The following is a 10672-nucleotide window of genomic DNA, read 5'->3' on the forward strand; positions in this document are numbered from 1 at the left end:
CATTGTGTACTGTGACTCACCAGTTCTCTGAGTTTTTCATAATTTCATTCTTTACTCCCCATATCACTATCTGCCAAATAGCACTCCAGGATGATAAATCCCTTCTGTCTGTCTTCTAATCCCTTGCTAGGTAAGCTGTATTCTGTGGCTCAGGAAATTCGGCATCATCTGGGGTCTCATAAAAAATGCAGAATCTCAGGCTTCGCCATAGACCACCTGAATCAGAATCTTCATTTTAGAAAGAAACTAACCTAAGTGATTCATATGAGCATTAAAGCTTGAGAAGCACAGTTGTGGGTATTAAGAAGGGCATGTACTGCATGGAGCACTGGGTGTTATATGAAAACAATGAATCATGAAACACTACATCAAAAACTAATGATGTACTGTATGGTGACTAACATAACATAATAAAATAAAATTTAATTAAAAAAAAAAAAAGAAGAGGAAGCACTGTTGTGGCCAGTGCTGGTTCTTAGGCAATCTCCCTGGCAATCACAGTAAGTAGACCACGGCCACTCCTTTAATTTCTTTTTTGATCTGTCTCTCAGTGACAAAATGGAAGGAAAGAATCAAGCATTTATTCAAACAACCCATAATTTTTAATCACTTATTCTGCCATAAGCACTATATCAGGGACTGGAAATATAGAGATAGAGATACAGTTCCTGCCCCAGTAGCTCACAGCTGAGTGTGTGTAGACGGCGAACTAGAGGTTGCGCCACAAATCTGACATCTTCTGGAGTCATCATTTCCTTTCATGTTCCAAGTATATCATGTGGGCTCCATCCTAGATTACTTTATATACACGCATGCCTTCCTTAATTATTTCATAGGATTGTTGGGTGTGCCATGTGATTGTCTTTCAAAAGAGACCGAAGACCTCTCCTCAATCATCTCTCTTTTTTTTAAATCTTTTTTTAAGATTTTATTTATTTATTTGATAGAGAGAGAGAGCACAAGTAGGCAGAGAGGCAGGCAAAGGGAGAGGGAGAAGCAGACTCCCCGCGGAGCAGGGAGCCCGATGCAGGGCTCGATCCCAGGACCCTGGGACCGTGACCTGAGCCAAAGGCAGATGCCTAACGACTGACTGAGCCACCCAGGTGCCCCTGTCCTCGATCATCTCTTGTGTTAGAGTCCCTGCCTGCTGCTGTCCAGTGTCCACTCACTTGGCCCCTTTGTGGAATTCATGGACGGAGCCTTTACTCATTCATCCCCAAGGACCACTAACAGAAGGTCGTTGTGTATGAAAGGCTTTTACTACAAGTGTAGGTATACTAGAGAGCAATTACATTACAGAATGGAAAACAACACTTTACCTGGAGCCTCTTGGCCATCTTCATTACAGGAACCCCCTTTTGACCATTGCCAGTCTTGGCCCTGGCCTGCTGCCATATTGCAATGGCTTATTTTTCAGAACTGAGTTACTCTTCCATTTTTTCTCACTTCCCCAGGCCCAGGACTCTAAACTCCCAGCTTTTTCCATATTCTTCCCAAGTTGCTAAGGAAAAAATGGGAAATTCTTTAGCATGACAAAAATCAGAAAACAAAAGCAAAATTTTTGCTCCCAGGAAGGTACCTTTCTACTTTTTAAAGTAGAGTAATACATCTCTTTATTGACTAAATTTCATAAAAATATTTATATTTTGCAAATGAAAAATAGTCTCCTCTGAGCCCCAGATGAATTTTCCAGCTCCACCAGGTAATTCCCCACCCCCATCTACTAAGAGGGTTAGCTATCAGTGTATCAATATGGTGGCAGAGGTAAGCACAAAGTGAAAGCTGTCGAAGGCTGGAATACTAGTATTCATTTTACATCATCCAGGAAGCCTTCCATGGATGTCTGTGTCCAGCTTCCTGGATGATGTAAAATGAATTTCTGAAGGATCTTCTAGGAGTGAACAAGTTATAAAGAGAAGAGGATAAGGGCTAATGAATATGATGTTTAAACTTTGAGAATGCCGGGCTTAAGGGATTGTGGGATATTCAAGTGGAGTGACTATTCAAATACTAATAGTAGTTAAAACCATGAAATCAGTCCATCCAGAGTGAGAGGAAAATTGACTGAGTTTCACTCTGGAAAGCTAAACAACATGTAGGAAGAAGAGATGCCATGAAGGATACAGAGAAGGAATGGGTCTGGAGATGGGAAGGATACTAGAGAAGTGTGGTGTCCTTAAAAACAGAGAAGGACAGAGAATGGAGAGGTCAACAGTCAGAAATCTTTCAAATAGACCAAGTAAGAAAGATCAAGTATTGTCCAGGGGACTTAGCAGCAAGGAAGTCATCTGGGTTCTTACATGATGAAGTTCTTCCAAGATAGGCCGGAGCTCTGACAACCAGGTGCTCCAACTAAGGATTTTCTTCTCTTGAGAATCCTATTTCCTGCTTACAACACGTCTGCTCAGACACTCATCCTGCAGTTGGGTGAGTGTACCTATTCACAGAAGTGATGTATTTGTATTCGGAGTTTCTTTCCTGGGCTATGCAGCATCTGACTCAATAAAAAGTGCATCCTACTGCCCTTGCAATCCCATCCGCAAGCATCTCTTCCCCTAAGAACTCTCCCCTACCAGTCAGGGTGCACCCCAGTTGTTTTCCTCTTATTCTCACTAGGCACTTAACGTGAATAGGCAAGTCATCAATGAAAATGAGTGCCTGTGCCAGGCCTGTTAAAATATAAACCAAGTGATAACCGTTCTTTGCTTGGAACCATCTAATAGTCACCCATCTTCCTAAGAAAACCATCCAACAAGGGCCTACATGATCAGTCCCTCTCACCTCTCTGACCCTTTGTGTTCTTTAACTCTGCCTTTACCTCATTCTAGCTTTCCTGACCTCAGGATCTTTCCCCCCGATGCTCCTTCTGCCTGGAATACTCTTTGCCTACATAATGTCTTAGCTCATGCCTCTTTTAGGATCTTTAGTCAAATGCCACTCTTCCCATGACATTTAAATTGCAACCGCCCACAACAATCCTTTTCTCCCTTGTCGGCCTTATTTTTCCTGTTGCACTCATGATCCTCTAACACAGTATATACAATCTGTCTCACGAGATGCAAACTCCACGAGGGAAGGCATTTGGACTAACTTTTTCATTTCCAGATTCCCAGAATCTAAAATGGTGCCTGGCAGAAACAGACTCTTCACAAATACTTGTTGAATGAATGAATGATAAGCACCCGTCACTCTCCTCCACCTAGGCAAGGGTCTTTGTGGCCCTAGAAGCTTATAATTAATTTTCTTGAGACCACTTGACCAGGAGGGGCGGGGGAGTGGCAGCTGGGGGGTGTGGAAGGCAGGGGTGTGACAGAGCAAGTGACAGAGGGGAGAAGTTGGAAATGGGGGGGGAAGAGGGGAGCTCAGAAACCTTGCTCTATAAAGCCAAAGTTCACAGGATTTATCGATATGGCAGGTTCTATGGGCTGTGAAACTGGAGTTTAAAACAACTGAACAAATATTTAATCCTGGTGTAAGCATTTGTTTCAGGAAGGGGCTGGAATCTGCAGGGGACTGAGGGCTCAGGTCCAGTACAGTTGATGTTGCAACTTTTCCTCCAATTTCTCTGACCTGTTCTTATCTTTCACTTACCCTAGTTCCCCCCAAATCACAAGTTTCCTTTAAAAAATGTGCCTTGTGTGTTGTTGTTGCTTTTCTGTTGCCAGCTTAATTGTGGAAGTTGGGTGTGCAGAGAAAGCACACGCAGGTTTATGTGCAAGTCAGAAGCGGAGAGGACTCTTTATCTCTGGGTGGACACATGACGGAGCGGCGGGATATGCTTCCTTTCTGGGAACCGCTACAGCGGTTTGAGCAGTTTGGTGGAGTTGTGCTGCAAGGGCAACCATGCCTAAAACAACATTCCGACCCAACTCAACTACATGTTGTATTGTTTAAGTAGAGGCCCCTTTTCTTGGTTTTCTCTGAAAGCAGATATTGAGAATATAGAGACTCAGTCTTCCCAAATACATACCCAAAAAGGGGATCGGGCCGTTAAAATGAAAGTGACAATTCTTCAGGCCAGGTATTTCAAGGTTGAGTGTTTTCCCCAAGGCTGAGTGTTTGATTTAAAACAACAAAACAGGGCGCCTGGGTGGCTCACTCGTTAAGTGTCTGCCTTCGGCTCAGGTCATGATCCCAGGGTCCTGGGATCGAGCCCCGCATCGGGCTCCCTGCTCGGCGGGAAGCCTGCTTCTCCTTCTCCCTCTCCCCCTGCTTGTGTTCCCTCTCTCACTGTGTCTCTCTCTGTCAAATAAATGAATAAAATCTTAAAATAATAATAATAAAACAACAAAACAAGCTGGCAGTGGCAGACAGGACTTGACACATCCTCAATATAAATGATGAAGTGCAGTGCAGGTCCTGGGATTCACCTCCCCTTAGGCATCGGAGCGGCAGGGAGATGGCCAGGTCCCATGATCCAGGCCGCAGCCTGCGCAAGTGGCAGCATTTACCTTCTTTCCGTCAGCACTGGTCACTGAGCAAGATTAAGCAAGCTCCACACTACCACTTAATGAGACAAAATGCTACTTCATCAATACCAACTGCTCGAAAAATGAGCTTCACTTTGCATTAAGCGAAAAAGCAAAACCTAATTCCTTCTCAGAGCCATGAGATGAAATCTGGATTTATGCTCTCACCACAAATTGGAAGACACAACTATTTCAGAATTCAAAAGGAGAGAGAAGATTAATGGAGGGGAAAAAAAGCACAAGAAATACTAGTGTCCTACAGCAGGAGAGATTTGCGTCCTTTTACATTGTGCATAAGATTGTTTCATAAGCATTTGTGAAAGATTAAAAACTACTGAGCCTATTAAGACACTTTCTGTATTTATAAGACCTTAGCAATTATGATTTATAACTCTGGGCCCTATTCAGGTAAGTGATATTGACCGTAGATGAAAAAACTTAACTTTGGATAAAAAGGCTCTATTGTGTCGGTAGGAGTGTGTGTGTGTGTGTGTGTGTGTGTGTGTGTGTAAATCAGCCAAATAATTATAACATTTACTACCCAGTCAGGTTCTTTTTCAATTAAAATTAAGCAAGGCCCCATGCTTTCACATACATGGCCTAATTAAGTCACACAACAAGCCTATGAGGTGGCTCTGATTATTTCTCTTTTGGAGATGAAGGAGCTGAGTTTCTGGGAAACTGATGGTCACACAACTAGTAGGAAGGACCAGAACACCTAAATGCAGTGACCTTTCACTGCTCCATTAGCTGCCATTCACTCATCAAGCTATCATTTATTCAGTACTTCCTATATGTTGTAGGAAGTACTTTTTTTTTTAGATTTTATTTATTCACTTGAGAGAGAGAGAGAGAGAGAGAGAAAGCATGCATGAGCAAGGTGGAGGGGCAGCCAGAGAGGAAGAAGCAGACTCCTTACTGAGCAGGGAGCCTGATGCGGGACTCGATCCCAGGACCTGAGATCATGACCTGAGCCGAAGGCAGACGCTTAACCGACTGAGCCACCCAGGGGCCCCTGTCATAACTTTTCATACACTGTATTTCATGTGCATGAAATACACTCAACAACCCTGTGAGGTGTGTGTTTTTATCACCACCCCCACTTTCCAGAGGAAGAAATTTAGACAGAAGTCATTGGAGAAACCTGTCGTAGGTTACTCCGCTAGTAGATGGTGGTGCCATATTGTCACAGGATTTCTGTCGCCAAAGCAGGAACTCTTTCCGCGGCAGCACACTGTCTGAGCACATTTTAAAAAATATTTCTAACCTTTAAAAACAAGGCCAAGAAAAACAGAGAAACAAACCAACAAAAACCTTGAAGTTTCAGACAAACATAATTGTAAATAAAGGTATTTTGAATCAGGTTCATAGTAGAACATAAAAATAAAGCTTATGGAAGAATATGCCAGTGTTGTGTGATGAGTAGAAGATGTTTTTCATCTTTCTCATGTAATATATTTTTGTGTTTCATAAGGTCCTGCTTTGGTGAGCTTCCTGTGAGTCTTTAGTCTTTCTTGCAATTTCCACAAACATTTTCCATGGCTGAGGGGCAGGGCATTCCTTCCTCGCTGGAGGACCTACGAGCAGTCACAGGGGTATATTCATATTCTCAGGGAGCAAAATGGAGGGAAGGCTGCAGAAGGAAGTCTGTAGAACATACTTTATCTGATCCTTCTAGGTAAAAATCAAATGCTATTGAATGGCACAAGATCAATTTTCTATTCATTTAAGAGATGGTAAACAATAAAAGACCAAGTCTAATTACTTGGATGCCTAAAATCCCATGTTTGGAAACTTCATTTACTTTTGTAAAGACAAGTATTTCCATGGAACAAATTGCCCTGCCGAAAATGCTGGTTTTCTGAGAGAGGAAAGCAACTCCTGAAAACATGAAGATGAATAGATGAAAAGACACCCGTCCCATACTTAAATGGTATCTCCTAGAGATGCTCGCATTTCCTCTCCAGCCCCACAGCCCTTTCTTCGAGATCCCACCCTCAAAACCGCCCCTATAGTTTTTGCTCAGACCCTGAGGGACCTACCTCCCTGGGTCCAGAGTAGATGCTCAATAAATAGTTGTTGACTGTTCTAGGTTTCTGTTATTGCTGCAACAAATGACTGCAAACTTAGTGGTTTAAAAACAATGAGAATTTACTATCTTACCTTTCAGGAGGCCACAAGTCCAAAATGCGTCCACTATGCTCAAAGCAAGGTGTCAGGAGAGCTGGGTTTCTTCTGGAGGTTCTAGGGGAGATTAGTTTCTTGCCTTTTCCACCCTCTAGAGGCTGCTCACATTAATTGTTTTTTTCGCCCCTTCCTCCATCCCCACAGCTAGTGATGTCAGGCTGCCTTCTGTCCCATACCCCCTCTCCTACCTCCCTCTTCCACTTCTGAGGACCCTTGTGATTATATTGGGCCCACACAGGTAATCCAGGATAATCTCCCCATCTCAGAGTCAGCTCATTAGTAACCATAATTCTATCTGCAACCTTATTTCCTCTTTACCGTGTCACACAGCATAGTCACAGATCCGGGGATTAGAACAGAGACATCTTTAAGGGAGAGGATGAGTGCAGGGGCAGTTCGTACACACTGATGGACTGAATGAATAAATTAGAAAAAAAAAAGCTTTGCCTATTTTTTTTTTTATTCAAGCATGGTTTTGAATGGACAATGTAAAGAGACCGAAATTTTCAAAATAACCCAAAAGACCGGAAGCTTGCATACACCACTTTGAAAAGTCCATTGACTGTCTCATGACTTTAAGAACAATAATCTACAATTGATAGTGGGAGATCAAATGATTGCTATCATGGCGTATTTAAATCTCTATGCTGTAAAAAGAAAAATCAAGCACCTTCATCAGGAGAAATAAATTATGAAAAGGCTCAAAAGCATTACGTCTATTTTATATCTGGCCTCCCGATCATGCTAAAATACTTAGTAGGGACTAAGGAAATGCCAGAAATCTCAGGGATATCATTTCCTATAATCCTTGGATATAGATCCTCGTTAGAGCAAAGCCAAAGGAACTGAACAGTTTTATCACTATCCTGCTGGGAGTAGTGCTTAAATATATGTGTTAATGATACCTTTTAAAAAATTTCCGTGACATAGAATAGTGAACTTTGTTCTTTCTACCAATAGCTTCATTGCCTGACACTTTAATAGCAGGAAACTTACGTAAGGGCTTCATTGACCATACCCACCCCTACCCACTTAGGGTGAGTTTCACACCACAAAGTAGCCTAGAGGCATCTTTTCTTCCATCAGAGAAATAAAACCCTACAGAAATACAAATCTTTCTACCCAATTTGAAGGGCATGTGAAACTAGACATTAAGATTCCAAAAGACATTTAAAGTTACTATTAGTATTTAGTATTTGGCATTCTTTTATACAAAATAACATTTTGGATGTAATTTTCCCAAACCACATTAACACCCGGATGCCTCTTATATCTACATGGCATGAAATTGACCACATCAAGAGAAGTAATCATCTCACTTGGAACTGAGAATCTTCTATGTCCTCTTTCTTATATTCTCGGTTTTAAGAGCTTTTTTTTTTTTAAATCAAGTTTTCTTTGGGGATCTCACTGTTGTTGATGACTGCCATATCTTAAGGCACAATTGAAAACAGGCTACCACAAGTGGGAAACCCTCAGTTCTAGCCAGTAATTTCCCATTTCCCATATTACTCTTTTTTTCTTAATACAGTCCAAATTACTCTATTAATCATTGCATGGATTACCTTATTTATTTTAATACTGAGAAAACTATCCCCACTTTACAGATAATGAAAACGAGGCTAAGCAAAATTGATATACTTAATATCTGCCTGCTAGAAACGGTGGACTGGGGACTCTAACTTATCTGAGGTCGGTATCCATGACTTCGAATGAGGAAAATTAGCCTGACCATTCCTAGAGGCTAGAATAATTTTGTTTCATTTTCTTATGAAGAAATCTAGTAAGACAATTATTGAATGTTTAATATGCTCTATGGAAAAGTAAGATCTTCTCAAAATCTACCCCAAAACTGTCACACATCATTAACATCTACTATTACTTTGTTAGTAATCTAAATATATGTGGTTGCTTAAGATCTGAAATTCAGAAAATGCAAAAAAAAAATTGAGTTTCTAGACCTTGTAAAAGGACAGAGTTTTCTATTTGTTCCTTACTGCATTTTCTAAATCTTACCCTCTCCTTTCAAAAATCACAAAATGATATAGTTTGGTAATAAACATTGTTTTGATCTTTTCAGGGTAACTTTGAACAGCTATGTTATACTACTGTTTGTATTTATATATCATATATAAATATAAAAATTTTAATTGTATTAAAAACACATAATGTAAAATTTACTATCTTAACCATTTTTAAATGTACAGCTCAGTCATGCTAGATTTATTCACATTGTTGTGCAACAGATCTTCAGAAACTTTTCCGCCTGCAAAACCAACTCTATACGCATTAAACAAAAAATCCCTATTGTTCCCTGCTCCCCTCAGTCCTTGGCAACCTCCACTCTATTTCATGTCTCAATGAATATGACTACTTTATTTTATTTTATTTTATTTTATTATGTTATGTTAGTCACCATACATTACATCATTAGTTTTTGATGTAGTGTTCCATGATTCATGGTTTGCAGAATATGACTACTTTAGATACCTCATATAAGTATTTGTCTTTTTGTAACTGACTTATTTCATTTCGAATCATGTCCTCAAGGTTTATCCACACTGTAGCATGTGACAGTATTTCCTTCTTTTTTAAGGCTGAATATATTCCATTGTATGTGTTCAACACATTTTGTTTATCCATCCACCCATTGGTGGATGCTTGGGCTGCCTCTACCTCTGAACTATTGTGAATAAAGCTGCTGTGAACACAAATGTGCGAGTAACTCTTTGACACTCTGTTTTCAATTCTTCTGGCTATAAACCCAGAAGTGGAACTGTTGGATTATAAGGTAATTCCATTTTTCATTCTTCTGAGGAATTTCCATACTGTTTTCCATAGTGGCTATATCATTTTACAATCTCACCAACAGTGCACAGGGTTCTAATTTCTCCATATGCTCACCAACACTTGTTACCCAAATGCAGAAGAATGAAACTGGACTCTGACACTATATACAAAAATTACTTCAAATGGAGTAAAGATCTAAATGTAGAACCTGAAACTATAAAACTCCTAAAAGAAAACAAGGGAAAACCTTTATGATATGAGTTTGACAATTTTTTTTGGATATGATACCAAAAGCACAGAAAACAAAAGCAAAAATAGACAAATGAGACCACATCAAATTTAAAAACTTCTGTGCCTGAAAGGATATAATCATCAGAGTGCAAAAGCAGCAGAATGAAAGAAAATATTTTCTTTTTTTTTAAGGTTTTACTTATTTATTTGGCAGAGAGATACAGAGCGAGAACAAGTAGGCAGAGAGGCAGGCAGAGGGAGAGGGAGAAGCAGGCTCTCCGCCGAGCAGGGAGCCCGATGCGGGGCTCGATCCCAGGACCCTGGGATTATGACCTGAGCCGAAGGCAGCCGCTTAACCGACTGAGCCACCCAGGTGCCCCTGAGAGAAAATATTTTCAAATCATACATTTGATAAGGGCTTAATATCCAGAATATATAAGAATTCTCACAACTCAACAACAATAAAAAATAACCTGATTAAAAAAATATGGGCAAAGGACTTGAAAAGATATTTCTCCAAAGATGATACACAAATGGCCAATAAGCATATGAAGAGAGATTCAGCATCAATAATCATTAGGTAATGCAAATCAAAACCACAATAAGATATCACCTCACACCCATCAGGATGGCTACTATTAAAAAAAGCAAACAACAGAAAATAACATGCATTTTCCTATATTTTAACATTCATTAGTTTTTCATTGGTTTTATACATGAAAACATGGCATCCTACAAGTTTATAATGATATGCAACTAAGGGTGTGTTTTAACTATTGTTTGATGACTCCAGTTGTGAATTCTCATTCACTGGGTAAAAGAAAGCCTAGAACTAATGACAGAAGCTCAACATGGTCCCATAAGCACATTCATATACTCAACACACTTGTCTTATTTCTTTTCTGGTCTTTGGGTTGGAGCCACAAAATGACCTCATCCCTGGACTCTATTTCCTTGAAAGAGTTAAGGCCTATATTGTTTTTCACTTGGGATTG

This window comes from Zalophus californianus, chromosome 2 (genome assembly GCF_009762305.2).
Source record: "Zalophus californianus isolate mZalCal1 chromosome 2, mZalCal1.pri.v2, whole genome shotgun sequence".
Classification (NCBI taxonomy): domain Eukaryota; kingdom Metazoa; phylum Chordata; class Mammalia; order Carnivora; family Otariidae; genus Zalophus; species Zalophus californianus.